The sequence below is a fragment of the Amblyomma americanum genome, chromosome 7, assembly GCF_052857255.1.
Source record: "Amblyomma americanum isolate KBUSLIRL-KWMA chromosome 7, ASM5285725v1, whole genome shotgun sequence".
Taxonomy (NCBI): domain Eukaryota; kingdom Metazoa; phylum Arthropoda; class Arachnida; order Ixodida; family Ixodidae; genus Amblyomma; species Amblyomma americanum.
The window spans coordinates 169754949-169770883 of NC_135503.1; positions in this window are offsets into that span (position 1 = coordinate 169754949).

A 15935-nucleotide genomic window follows, 5' to 3' on the forward strand; every position below is an offset into this window, starting at 1 on the left:
TTCCAATCTGCACTTGTCTTCGTCCTGTCAAAAGGCCATGTTGTAAATATTGACTTGAAGTATAATATTCCCAACAGCGCTTCTCTTTGTGCTGTCAAAACAGCCACGGCATAAATATTGATTTGAAGTATAGTATTCCAAACTTCCCTTGTTTTCGTCCTGCCAAAAGGCCATGTCGTAAATATTGATTTGAAGTATAGTATTCCAAACTGCACTTGTCTTCGTCGTGTCAAAAGGTCACGTTATAAATATTGACTTGAAGTATAGTATTCTCAACAGCGCTTCTCTTCGTGCTGTCAAAACAGCCACGGCATAAATATTGATTTGAAGTATAGTATTTCAAACTGCACTTGTCTTCGTCCTGTCAAAAGGCCATGTTGTAAATATTGACTTGAAGTATAGTATTCCCAACAGCGCTTCTCTTCGTGCTGTCAAAACAGCCACAGCATAAATATTGATTTGAAGTATAGTATTCCAAACTGCACTTGTCTTCGTCCTGTCAAAAGATCAAGCTATAAAAATTGACTTGAAGTATTGTATTCCACACAGCGCTTCTCTTCGATCTGTCAAAAGAACCACGGCGTAAATATTGATTTGAATTATAGTATTGCAAACTGCACTTGTCTTCATCCTGTCAAAAGGCCATGTTTTAAATATTGATTTGAAGTATATTATTCTAAACTGCACTCGTCTTCGTCCTGTCAAAAGGTCACGTTATAAATATTGACTTGAAGTATAGTATTCCCAACAGCGCTTCTCTTCGCGCTGTCAACACAGCCACGGCATAAATATTGATTTGAAGTATTGTATTACAAACTGCAGTTGTCTTCGTCCTGTCAAAAGGCCATATTGTAAATATTGACTTGAAGTATAGTATTCTCAACAGCGCTTCTCTTCGTGCTGTCAAAACAGCCACGGCGTAAATATTGATTTGAAGTATAGTATTCCAAACTGCACTTGTCTTCGTCCTGTCAAAAGGTGACGTTATAAATATTGACGTAAAGTATAGTATTCCCAACAGCGCTTCTCTTCGTGCTGTCAAAACAGCCACGGCATAAATATTGATTTGAAGTATAGTATTCCAATCTGCACTTGTTTTCGTCCTGTCAAAAGGCCATGTTTTAAATATTGATTTGAAGTATATTATTTTAAACTGCACTCGTCTTCGTCCTGTCAAAAGGTCACGTTATAAATATTGACTTGAAGTATAGTATTCCCAACAGCGCTTCTCTTCGTGCTGTCAAAACAGCCACGGCGTAATTATTGATTTGAAGTATAGTATTCCAATCTGCACTTGTCTTCGTCCTGTCAAAAGGCCATGTTGTAAATATTGACTTGAAGTATAATATTCCCAACAGCGCTTCTCTTTGTGCTGTCAAAACAGCCACGGCATAAATATCGATTTGAAGTATAGTATTCCAAACTTCCCTTGTTTTCGTCCTGCCAAAAGGCCATGTCGTAAATATTGATTTGAAGTATAGTATTCCAAACTGCACTTGTCTTCGTCCTGTCAAAAGGTCACGTTATAAATATTGACTTGAAGTATAGTATTCTCAACGGCGCTTCTCTTCGTGCTGTCAAAACAGCCACGGCATAAATATTTATTTGAAGTATAGTATTTCAAACTGCACTTGTCTTCGTCCTGTCAAAAGGCCATGTTGTAAATATTGACTTGAAGTATAGTATTCCCAACAGCGCTTCTCTTCGTGCTGTCAAAACAGCCACGGCATAAATATTGATTTGAAGTATAGTATTCCAAACTGCACTTGTCTTCGTCCTGTCAGAAGGCCATGTTGTTAATATTGACTAGAAGTATAGTATTCCCAACAGCGCTTCTCTTCGCGCTGTCAAAACAGCCACGGCATAAATATTGATTTGAAGTATAGTATTCCAAACTGCACTTGTCTTCGTCCTGTCAAATAGCCATGTTGCAAATATTGACTTGAAGTATAGTATTCCCAACAGCGCTTCTCTTCGTGCGGTCAGAACAGCCACGGCATAAATATTAATTTGAAGTATAGTGTTCCAAACTGCACTTGTCTTCGTCCTGTCAAAAGGCCATGTTATAAATATTGACTTGAAGTATGGTATTCCCAACAGCGCTTCTCTTCGTGCTGTCAAAACAGCCAAAGCGTAAACATTGATTTGAAGTATATTATTCTAAACTGGACTTGTCTTCGTCCTGTCCAAAGGTCACGTTATAAATATTGACTTGAAGTATAGTATTCTCAACAGCGCTTCTCTTCGTGCTGTCAAAACAGCCACGGCATAAATATTGATTTGAAGTATAGTATTTCAAACTGCACTTGTCTTCGTCCTGTCATAAGGCCATGTTGTAAATATTGACTTGAAGTATAGTATTCCCAACAGCGCTTCTCTTCGTGCTGTCAAAACAGCCACGGAATAAATATTGATTTGAAGTATAGTATTCCAAACTGCACTTGTCTTCGTCCTGTCAGAAGGCCATGTTGTTAATATTGACTTGAAGTATAGTACTCCCAACAGCGCTTCTCTTCGTGCTGTCAGAACAGCCACGGCATAAATATTGATTTGATGTATAGTATTCCAAACTGCACTTGTCTTCGTCCTGTCAAAAGATCACGTAATAAATATTGACTTGAAGTATTGTACTCCCAACAGCGCTTCTGTTCGCGCTGTCAAAAGAACCACGGCGTAAATATTGATTTGAAGTATAGTATTCCAAACTGCACTTGTCTTCGACCTGTCAAAAGGTCATGTTATAAATATTGACTTGAAGTATAGTATTCCCAACAGCGCTTCTCTTCGTGCTGTCAAAAGTGCCACCGCATAAATATTGATTTGCAGTATAGTATTGCAAACTGCACTTGTCTTCATCCTGTCAAAAGGTCACGTTATAGATATTAAGTAGAAGTATAGTGTTCCCAAAAGCGCTTCTCTTCGTGCTGTCAAAACAGCCACAGCATAAATATTGATTTGAAGTATTGTATTGCAAACAGCAGTTGTCTTCGTCCTGTCAAAAGGCCATGTTGTAAATATTGACTTGAAGTATAGTATTCTGAACAGCGCTTTTCTTCGTGCTGTCAAAACAGCCACGGCGTAAATATTGATTTGAAATATAGTACTCCAAACTGCACTTGTCTTCGTCCTGTCAAAAGGCCATGTTGTAAATATTGACTTGAAGTATAGCATTACCAAGAGCGCTTCTCTTAGTGCTGTCAAAACAGCCACGGCGTAAAAATTGATTTGAAGTACAGTATTCCATACTGCACTTGTCTTCGTCCTGTCAAAAGGTCACGTTATAAATATTGACTTGAAGTATAGTATTCCAAACTACACTTGTCTTCGTCCTGTCAAAAGGCCATGTTGTAAATATTGACTTGAAGTATAGTATTCCCAACAGCGCTTCTCTTCGTGCTGTCAAAACAGCCACGGCATAAATATTGATTTGAAGTATAGTATTCCAAACTGCACTTGTCTTCGTCCTGTCAGAAGGCCATGTTGTTAATATTGACTAGAAGTATAGTATTCCCAACAGCGCTTCTCTTCGTGCTGTCAAAACAACCTCGGCGTAAACATTGATTTGAAGTATATTATTCTAAACTGTACTTGTCTTCGTGCTGTCAAAAGGTCAGGTTATAAATATTGACTTGAAGTATAGTATTCCCAACAGCGCTTCTCTTCGTGCTGTCAAAACAGCCACGGCATAAATATTGATTTGAAGTATAGTATTTCAAACTGCACTTGTCTTTGTCCTGTCAAAAGATCACACTATAAAAATCGACTTGAAGTATTGTATTCCCCACAGCGCTTCTCTTCGCGCTGTCAAAAGAACCACGGCGTAAATATTGATTTGAAGTATAGTATTCCAAACTGCACTTGTCTTCGACCTGTCAAAAGGTCACGTTATAAATATTGACTTGAAGTATATTATTCCCAACAGCGCTTCTCTTCGTGCTGTCAAAAGTGCCACGGCATAAATATTGATTTGAAGTATAGTATTGCAAACTGCACTTGTCTTCGTCCTGTCAAAAGGCCATGTTATAAATATTGACTTGAAGTATGGTATTCCCAACAGCGCTTCTCTTCGTGCTGTCAAAACAGCCAAAGCGTAAACATTGATTTGAAGTATATTATTCTAAACTGGACTTGTCTTCGTCCTGTCCAAAGGTCACGTTATAAATATTGACTTGAAGTATAGTATTCTCAACAGCGCTTCTCTTCGTGCTGTCAAAACAGCCACGGCATAAATATTGATTTGAAGTATAGTATTTCAAACTGCACTTGTCTTCGTCCTGTCATAAGGCCATGTTGTAAATATTGACTTGAAGTATAGTATTCCCAACAGCGCTTCTCTTCGTGCTGTCAAAACAGCCACGGAATAAATATTGATTTGAAGTATAGTATTCCAAACTGCACTTGTCTTCGTCCTGTCAGAAGGCCATGTTGTTAATATTGACTTGAAGTATAGTACTCCCAACAGCGCTTCTCTTCGTGCTGTCAGAACAGCCACGGCATAAATATTGATTTGATGTATAGTATTCCAAACTGCACTTGTCTTCGTCCTGTCAAAAGATCACGTAATAAATATTGACTTGAAGTATTGTACTCCCAACAGCGCTTCTGTTCGCGCTGTCAAAAGAACCACGGCGTAAATATTGATTTGAAGTATAGTATTCCAAACTGCACTTGTCTTCGACCTGTCAAAAGGTCATGTTATAAATATTGACTTGAAGTATAGTATTCCCAACAGCGCTTCTCTTCGTGCTGTCAAAAGTGCCACCGCATAAATATTGATTTGCAGTATAGTATTGCAAACTGCACTTGTCTTCATCCTGTCAAAAGGTCACGTTATAGATATTAAGTAGAAGTATAGTGTTCCCAAAAGCGCTTCTCTTCGTGCTGTCAAAACAGCCACAGCATAAATATTGATTTGAAGTATTGTATTGCAAACAGCAGTTGTCTTCGTCCTGTCAAAAGGCCATGTTGTAAATATTGACTTGAAGTATAGTATTCTGAACAGCGCTTTTCTTCGTGCTGTCAAAACAGCCACGGCGTAAATATTGATTTGAAATATAGTACTCCAAACTGCACTTGTCTTCGTCCTGTCAAAAGGCCATGTTGTAAATATTGACTTGAAGTATAGCATTACCAAGAGCGCTTCTCTTAGTGCTGTCAAAACAGCCACGGCGTAAAAATTGATTTGAAGTACAGTATTCCATACTGCACTTGTCTTCGTCCTGTCAAAAGGTCACGTTATAAATATTGACTTGAAGTATAGTATTCCAAACTACACTTGTCTTCGTCCTGTCAAAAGGCCATGTTGTAAATATTGACTTGAAGTATAGTATTCCCAACAGCGCTTCTCTTCGTGCTGTCAAAACAGCCACGGCATAAATATTGATTTGAAGTATAGTATTCCAAACTGCACTTGTCTTCGTCCTGTCAGAAGGCCATGTTGTTAATATTGACAAGAAGTATAGTATTCCCAACAGCGCTTCTCTTCGTGCTGTCAAAACAACCTCGGCGTAAACATTGATTTGAAGTATATTATTCCAAACTGTACTTGTCTTCGTGCTGTCAAAAGGTCAGGTTATAAATATTGACTTGAAGTATAGTATTCCCAACAGCGCTTCTCTTCGTGCTGTCAAAACAGCCACGGCATAAATATTGATTTGAAGTATAGTATTTCAAACTGCACTTGTCTTTGTCCTGTCAAAAGATCACACTATAAAAATCGACTTGAAGTATTGTATTCCCCACAGCGCTTCTCTTCGCGCTGTCAAAAGAACCACGGCGTAAATATTGATTTGAAGTATAGTATTCCAAACTGCACTTGTCTTCGACCTGTCAAAAGGTCACGTTATAAATATTGACTTGAAGTATATTATTCCCAACAGCGCTTCTCTTCGTGCTGTCAAAACAACCTCGGCGTAAACATTGATTTGAAGTATATTATTCCAAACTGTACTTGTCTTCGTGCTGTCAAAAGGTCAGGTTATAAATATTGACTTGAAGTATAGTATTCCCAACAGCGCTTCTCTTCGTGCTGTCAAAACAGCCACGGCATAAATATTGATTTGAAGTATAGTATTCCAAACTGCACTTGTCTTCATCCTGTCAAAAGGTCACGTTATAAATATTGACTTGAAGTATAGTATTCCCAACAGCGCTTCTCTTCGCGCTGTCAAAACAGCCACGGCATAAATATTGATTTGAAGTATAGTATTCCAAACTGCACTTGTCTTCGTCCTGTCAAATAGCCATGTTGCAAATATTGACTTGAAGTATAGTATTCCCAACAGCGCTTCTCTTCGTGCGGTCAGAACAGCCACGGCATAAATATTAATTTGAAGTATAGTGTTCCAAACTGCACTTGTCTTCGTCCTGTCAAAAGGCCATGTTATAAATATTGACTTGAAGTATGGTATTCCCAACAGCGCTTCTCTTCGTGCTGTCAAAACAGCCAAAGCGTAAACATTGATTTGAAGTATATTATTCTAAACTGGACTTGTCTTCGTCCTGTCCAAAGGTCACGTTATAAATATTGACTTGAAGTATAGTATTCTCAACAGCGCTTCTCTTCGTGCTGTCAAAACAGCCACGGCATAAATATTGATTTGAAGTATAGTATTTCAAACTGCACTTGTCTTCGTCCTGTCATAAGGCCATGTTGTAAATATTGACTTGAAGTATAGTATTCCCAACAGCGCTTCTCTTCGTGCTGTCAAAACAGCCACGGAATAAATATTGATTTGAAGTATAGTATTCCAAACTGCACTTGTCTTCGTCCTGTCAGAAGGCCATGTTGTTAATATTGACTTGAAGTATAGTACTCCCAACAGCGCTTCTCTTCGTGCTGTCAGAACAGCCACGGCATAAATATTGATTTGATGTATAGTATTCCAAACTGCACTTGTCTTCGTCCTGTCAAAAGATCACGTAATAAATATTGACTTGAAGTATTGTACTCCCAACAGCGCTTCTGTTCGCGCTGTCAAAAGAACCACGGCGTAAATATTGATTTGAAGTATAGTATTCCAAACTGCACTTGTCTTCGACCTGTCAAAAGGTCATGTTATAAATATTGACTTGAAGTATAGTATTCCCAACAGCGCTTCTCTTCGTGCTGTCAAAAGTGCCACCGCATAAATATTGATTTGCAGTATAGTATTGCAAACTGCACTTGTCTTCATCCTGTCAAAAGGTCACGTTATAGATATTAAGTAGAAGTATAGTGTTCCCAAAAGCGCTTCTCTTCGTGCTGTCAAAACAGCCACAGCATAAATATTGATTTGAAGTATTGTATTGCAAACAGCAGTTGTCTTCGTCCTGTCAAAAGGCCATGTTGTAAATATTGACTTGAAGTATAGTATTCTGAACAGCGCTTTTCTTCGTGCTGTCAAAACAGCCACGGCGTAAATATTGATTTGAAATATAGTACTCCAAACTGCACTTGTCTTCGTCCTGTCAAAAGGCCATGTTGTAAATATTGACTTGAAGTATAGCATTACCAAGAGCGCTTCTCTTAGTGCTGTCAAAACAGCCACGGCGTAAAAATTGATTTGAAGTACAGTATTCCATACTGCACTTGTCTTCGTCCTGTCAAAAGGTCACGTTATAAATATTGACTTGAAGTATAGTATTCCAAACTACACTTGTCTTCGTCCTGTCAAAAGGCCATGTTGTAAATATTGACTTGAAGTATAGTATTCCCAACAGCGCTTCTCTTCGTGCTGTCAAAACAGCCACGGCATAAATATTGATTTGAAGTATAGTATTCCAAACTGCACTTGTCTTCGTCCTGTCAGAAGGCCATGTTGTTAATATTGACTAGAAGTATAGTATTCCCAACAGCGCTTCTCTTCGTGCTGTCAAAACAACCTCGGCGTAAACATTGATTTGAAGTATATTATTCCAAACTGTACTTGTCTTCGTGCTGTCAAAAGGTCAGGTTATAAATATTGACTTGAAGTATAGTATTCCCAACAGCGCTTCTCTTCGTGCTGTCAAAACAGCCACGGCATAAATATTGATTTGAAGTATAGTATTTCAAACTGCACTTGTCTTTGTCCTGTCAAAAGATCACACTATAAAAATCGACTTGAAGTATTGTATTCCCCACAGCGCTTCTCTTCGCGCTGTCAAAAGAACCACGGCGTAAATATTGATTTGAAGTATAGTATTCCAAACTGCACTTGTCTTCGACCTGTCAAAAGGTCACGTTATAAATATTGACTTGAAGTATATTATTCCCAACAGCGCTTCTCTTCGTGCTGTCAAAAGTGCCACGGCATCAATATTGATTTGAAGTATTGTATTGCAAACTGCAGTTGTCTTCGTCCTGTCAAAAGGCCATGTTGTAAATATTGACTTGAAGTATAGTATTCTCAACAGCGCTTCTCTTCGTGCTGTCAAAACAGCCACGGCGTAAATATTGATTTGAAGTACAGTATTCCAAAGTGCACTTGTCTTCGTCCTGTCAAAAGGCCATGTTGTAAATATAGACTTGAAGTATAGTAGTATTCCCAACAGCGCTTATCTTCGCGCTGTCAAAAGAGCCACGGCGTAAAAATTGATTTGAAGATTAGTATTCCAATCTTCCCTTGTTTTCGTCCTGCCAAAAGGCTATGTTGTAAATATTGATTTGAAGTATAGTATTCCAAACTGCACTTGTCTTCGTCCTGTCAAAAGGTCACGTTATAAATATTGACTTGAAGTATAGTATTCCCAACAGCGCTTCTCTTCGCGCTGTCAAAACAGCCACGGCATAAATATTGATTTGAAGTATAGTATTCCAAACTGCACTTGTCTTCGTCCTGTCAAATAGCCATGTTGCAAATATTGACTTGAAGTATAGTATTCCCAACAGCGCTTCTCTTCGTGCGGTCAGAACAGCCACGGCATAAATATTAATTTGAAGTATAGTGTTCCAAACTGCACTTGTCTTCGTCCTGTCAAAAGGCCATGTTATAAATATTGACTTGAAGTATGGTATTCCCAACAGCGCTTCTCTTCGTGCTGTCAAAACAGCCAAAGCGTAAACATTGATTTGAAGTATATTATTCTAAACTGGACTTGTCTTCGTCTGTCCAAAGGTCACGTTATAAATATTGACTTGAAGTATAGTATTCTCAACAGCGCTTCTCTTCGTGCTGTCAAAACAGCCACGGCATAAATATTGATTTGAAGTATAGTATTTCAAACTGCACTTGTGTTCGTCCTGTCATAAGGCCATGTTGTAAATATTGACTTGAAGTATAGTATTCCCAACAGCGCTTCTCTTCGTGCTGTCAAAACAACCACGGAATAAATATTGATTTGAAGTATAGTATTCCAAACTGCACTTGTCTTCGTCCTGTCAAAAGGCCATGTTGTAAATATTGACTTGAAGTATAGTATTCCCAACAGCGCTTCTCTTCGTGCTGTCAGAACAGCCACGGCATAAATATTGATTTGAAGTATAGTGTTCCAAACTGCACTTGTCTTCGTCCTGTCAAAAGGCCATGTTGTAAATATTGACTTGAAGTATAGTATTCCCAACAGCGCTTCTCTTCGTGCTGTCAAAACAGCCAAAGCGTAAACATTGATTTGAAGTATATTATTCCAAACTGGACTTGTCTTCGTCCTGTCCAAAGGTCACGTTATAAATATTGACTTGAAGTATAGTATTCTCAACAGCGCTTCTCTTCGTGCTGTCAAAACAGCCACGGCATAAATATTGATTTGAAGTATAGTATTTCAAACTGCACTTGTCTTCGTCCTGTCAAAAGGCCATGTTGTAAATATTGACTTGAAGTATAGTATTCCCAACAGCGCTTCTCTTCGTGCTGTCAAAACAGCCACAGCATAAATATTGATTTGAAGTATAGTATTCCAAACTGCACTTGTCTTCGTCCTGTCAAAAGATCAAGCTATAAAAATTGACTTGAAGTATTGTATTCCACACAGCGCTTCTCTTCGATCTGTCAAAAGAACCACGGCGTAAATATTGATTTGAAGTATAGTATTCCAAACTGCACTTGTCTTCGACCTGTCAAAAGGTCACGTTATAAATATTGACTTGAAGTATATTATTCCCAACAGCGCTTCTCTTCGTGCTGTCAAAAGTGCCACGGCATAAATATTGATTTGAAGTATAGTATTGCAAACTGCACTTGTATTCATCCTGTCAAAAGGTCAAGTTATAAATATTAAGTAGAAGTATAGTATTCCCAAAAGCGCTTCTCTTCGTGCTGTCAAAACAGCCACGGCATAAATATTGATTTGAAGTATTGTATTACAAACTGCAGTTGTCTTCGTCCTGTCAAAAGGCCATATTGTAAATATTGACTTGAAGTATAGTATTCCAAACTGCACTTGTCTTCGTCCTGTCAAAAGGTGACGTTATAAATATTGACGTAAAGTATAGTATTCCCAACAGCGCTTCTCTTCGTGCTGTCAAAACAGCCACGGCATAAATATTGATTTGAAGTATAGTATTCCAATCTGCACTTGTTTTCGTCCTGTCAAAAGGCCATGTTTTAAATATTGATTTGAAGTATATTATTCTAAACTGGACTTGTCTTCGTCCTGTCCAAAGGTCACGTTATAAATATTGACTTGAAGTATAGTATTCTCAACAGCGCTTCTCTTCGTGCTGTCAAAACAGCCACGGCATAAATATTGATTTGAAGTATAGTATTTCAAACTGCACTTGTCTTCGTCCTGTCAAAAGGCCATGTTGTAAATATTGACTTGAAGTATAGTATTCCCAACAGCGCTTCTCTTCGTGCTGTCAAAACAGCCACGGCGTAATTATTGATTTGAAGTATAGTATTCCAATCTGCACTTGTCTTCGTCCTGTCAAAAGGCCATGTTGTAAATATTGACTTGAAGTATAATATTCCCAACAGCGCTTCTCTTTGTGCTGTCAAAACAGCCACGGCATAAATATTGATTTGAAGTATAGTATTCCAAACTTCCCTTGTTTTCGTCCTGCCAAAAGGCCATGTCGTAAATATTGATTTGAAGTATAGTATTCCAAACTGCACTTGTCTTCGTCCTGTCAAAAGGTCACGTTATAAATATTGGCTTGAAGTATAGTATTGCCAACAGCGCTGCTCTTCGCGCTGTCAAAGCAGCCACGGCATAAATATTGATTTGAAGTATATTATTCCAAACTGCACTTGTCTTCGTCCTGTCAAAAGGCCATGTTGTAAATATTGACTTGAAGTATAGTATTCCCAACAGCGCTTCTCTTCGTGCTGTCAGAACAGCCACGGCATAAATATTGATTTGAAGTATAGTGTTCCAAACTGCACTTGTCTTCGTCCTGTCAAAAGGCCATGTTGTAAATATTGACTTGAAGTATAGTATTCCCAACAGCGCTTCTCTTCGTGCTGTCAAAACAGCCAAAGCGTAAACATTGATTTGAAGTATATTATTCCAAACTGGACTTGTCTTCGTCCTGTCCAAAGGTCACGTTATAAATATTGACTTGAAGTATAGTATTCTCAACAGCGCTTCTCTTCGTGCTGTCAAAACAGCCACGGCATAAATATTGATTTGAAGTATAGTATTTCAAACTGCACTTGTCTTCGTCCTGTCAAAAGGCCATGTTGTAAATATTGACTTGAAGTATAGTATTCCCAACAGCGCTTCTCTTCGTGCTGTCAAAACAGCCACAGCATAAATATTGATTTGAAGTATAGTATTCCAAACTGCACTTGTCTTCGTCCTGTCAAAAGATCAAGCTATAAAAATTGACTTGAAGTATTGTATTCCACACAGCGCTTCTCTTCGATCTGTCAAAAGAACCACGGCGTAAATATTGATTTGAAGTATAGTATTGCAAACTGCACTTGTCTTCATCCTGTCAAAAGGCCATGTTTTAAATATTGATTTGAAGTATATTATTCTAAACTGCACTCGTCTTCGTCCTGTCAAAAGGTCACGTTATAAATATTGACTTGAAGTATAGTATTCCCAACAGCGCTTCTCTTCGCGCTGTCAACACAGCCACGGCATAAATATTGATTTGAAGTATTGTATTACAAACTGCAGTTGTCTTCGTCCTGTCAAAAGGCCATATTGTAAATATTGACTTGAAGTATAGTATTCTCAACAGCGCTTCTCTTCGTGCTGTCAAAACAGCCACGGCGTAAATATTGATTTGAAGTATAGTATTCCAAACTGCACTTGTCTTCGTCCTGTCAAAAGGTGACGTTATAAATATTGACGTAAAGTATAGTATTCCCAACAGCGCTTCTCTTCGTGCTGTCAAAACAGCCACGGCATAAATATTGATTTGAAGTATAGTATTCCAATCTGCACTTGTTTTCGTCCTGTCAAAAGGCCATGTTTTAAATATTGATTTGAAGTATATTATTCTAAACTGCACTCGTCTTCGTCCTGTCAAAAGGTCACGTTATAAATATTGACTTGAAGTATAGTATTCCCAACAGCGCTTCTCTTCGTGCTGTCAAAACAGCCACGGCGTAATTATTGATTTGAAGTATAGTATTCCAATCTGCACTTCTCTTCGTCCTGTCAAAAGGCCATGTTGTAAATATTGACTTGAAGTATAATATTCCCAACAGCGCTTCTCTTTGTGCTGTCAAAACAGCCACGGCATAAATATTGATTTGAAGTATAGTATTCCAAACTTCCCTTGTTTTCGTCCTGCCAAAAGGCCATGTCGTAAATATTGATTTGAAGTATAGTATTCCAAACTGCACTTGTCTTCGTCCTGTCAAAAGGTCACGTTATAAATATTGACTTGAAGTATAGTATTCTCAACGGCGCTTCTCTTCGTGCTGTCAAAACAGCCACGGCATAAATATTGATTTGAAGTATAGTATTTCAAACTGCACTTGTCTTCGTCCTGTCAAAAGGCCATGTTGTAAATATTGACTTGAAGTATAGTATTCCCAACAGCGCTTCTCTTCGTGCTGTCAAAACAGCCACGGCATAAATATTGATTTGAAGTATAGTATTCCAAACTGCCCTTGTCTTCGTCCTGTCAGAAGGCCATGTTGTTAATATTGACTAGAAGTATAGTATTCCCAACAGCGCTTCTCTTCGTGCTGTCAAAACAACCTCGGCGTAAACATTGATTTGAAGTATATTATTCCAAACTGTACTTGTCTTCGTGCTGTCAAAAGGTCAGGTTATAAATATTGACTTGAAGTATAGTATTCCCAACAGCGCTTCTCTTCGTGCTGTCAAAACAGCCACGGCATAAATATTGATTTGAAGTATAGTATTTCAAACTGCACTTGTCTTCGTCCTGTCAAAAGATCACGCTATAAAAATCGACTTGAAGTATTGTATTCCCCACAGCGCTTCTCTTCGCGCTGTCAAAAGAACCACGGCGTAAATATTGATTTGAAGTATAGTATTCCAAACTGCATTTGTCTTCGACCTGTCAAAAGGTCACGTTATAAATATTGACTTGAAGTATATTATTCCCAACAGCGCTTCTCTTCGTGCTGTCAAAACAGCCACGGCATAAATATTGATTTGAAGTATAGTATTCCAAACTGCACTTGTCTTCGTCCTGTCAGAAGGCCATGTTGCTAATATTGACTAGAAGTATAGTATTCCCAACAGCGCTTCTCTTCGTGCTGTCAAAACAACCTCGGCGTAAACATTGATTTGAAGTATAGTATTGCAAACTGCACTTGTCTTCATCCTGTGAAAAGGTCACGTTATAAATATTAAGTAGAAGTATAGTATTCCCAAAAGCGCTTCTCTTCGTGCTGTCAAAACAGCCACGACATCAATATTGATTTGAAGTATTGTATTGCAAACTGCAGTTGTCTTCGTCCTGTCAAAAGGCCATGTTGTAAATATTGACTTGAAGTATAGTATTCTCAACAGCGCTTCTCTTCGTGCTGTCAGAACAGCCACGGCGTAAATATTGATTTGAAGTACAGTATTCCAAAGTGCACTTGTCTTCGTCCTGTCAAAAGGCCATGTTGTAAATATAGACTTGAAGTATAGTAGTATTCCCAACAGCGCTTCTCTTCGTGCTGTCAAAACAGCCACGGCGTAAAAATTGATTTGAAGATTAGTATTCCAAACTGCCCTTGTTTTCATCCTGCCAAAAGGCCATGTTGTAAATATTAAGTAGAAGTATAGTATTCCCAAAAGCGCTTCTCTTCGTGCTGTCAAAACAGCCACAGCATCAATATTGATTTGAAGTATTGTATTGCAAACTGCAGTTGTCTTCGTCCTGTCAAAAGGCCATGTTGTAAATATTGACTTGAAGTATAGTATTCTCAACAGCGCTTCTCTTCGTGCTGTCAAAACAGCCACGGCATAAATATTGATTTGAAGTATAGTATTCCAAACTGCACTTGTCTTCGTCCTGTCAAATAGCCATGTTGCAAATATTGACTTGAAGTATAGTATTCCCAACAGCGCTTCTCTTCGTGCGGACAGAACAGCCACGGCATAAATATTAATTTGAAGTATAGTGTTCCAAACTGCACTTGTCTTCGTCCTGTCAAAAGGCCATGTTGTAAATATTGACTTGAAGTATGGTATTCCCAACAGCGCTTCTCTTCGTGCTGTCAAAACAGCCAAAGCGTAAACATTGATTTCAAGTACATTATTCTAAACTGGACTTGTCTTCGTCCTGTCCAAAGGTCACGTTATAAATATTGACTTGAAGTATAGTATTCTCAACAGCGCTTCTCTTCGTGCTGTCAAAACAGCCACGGCATAAATATTGATTTGAAGTATAGTATTTCAAACTGCACTTGTCTTCGTCCTGTCATAAGGCCATGTTGTAAATATTGACTTGAAGTATAGTATTCCCAACAGCGCTTCTCTTCGTGCTGTCAAAACAGCCACGGAATAAATATTGATTTGAAGTATAGTATTCTAAACTGCACTTGTCTTCGTCTGTCAGAAGGCCATGTTGTTAATATTGACTTGAAGTATAGTACTCCCAACAGCGCTTCTCTTCGTGCTGTCAGAACAGCCACGGCATAAATATTGATTTGATGTATAGTATTCCAAACTGCACTTGTCTTCGTCCTGTCAAAAGATCACGTTATAAATATTGACTTGAAGTATTGTACTCCCAACAGCGCTTCTGTTCGCGCTGTCAAAAGAACCACGGCGTAAATATTGATTTGAAGTATAGTATTCCAAACTGCACTTGTCTTCGACCTGTCAAAAGGTCACGTTATAAATATTGACTTGAAGTATAGTATTCCCAACAGCGCTTCTCTTCGTGCTGTCAAAAGTGCCACGGCATAAATATTGATTTGAAGTATAGTATTGCAAACTGCACTTGTCTTCATCCTGTCAAAAGGTCACGTTATAGATATTAAGTAGAAGTATAGTGTTCCCAAAAGCGCTTCTCTTCGTGCTGTCAAAACAGCCACAGCATAAATATTGATTTGAAGTATTGTATTGCAAACAGCAGTTGTCTTCGTCCTGTCAAAAGGCCATGTTGTAAATATTGACTTGAAGTATAGTATTCTGAACAGCGCTTTTCTTCGTGCTGTCAAAACAGCCACGGCGTAAATATTGATTTGAAATATAGTACTCCAAACTGCACTTGTCTTCGTCCTGTCAAAAGGCCATGTTGTATATATTGACTTGAAGTATAGCATTACCAAGAGCGCTTCTCTTCGTGCTGTCAAAACAGCCACGGCGTAAAAATTGATTTGAAGTACAGTATTCCATACTGCACTTGTCTTCGTCCTGTCAAAAGGTCACGTTATAAATATTAACTTGAAGTATAGTATTCCAAACTACACTTGTCTTCGTCCTGTCAAAAGGCCATGTTGTAAATATTGACTTGAAGTATAGTATTCCCAACAGCGCTTCTCTTCGTGCTGTCAAAACAGCCACGGCATAAATATTGATTTGAAGTATAGTATTCCAAAGTGCACTTGTCTTCGTCCTGTCAGAAGGCCATGTTGTTAATATTGACTAGAAGTATAGTATTCCCAACA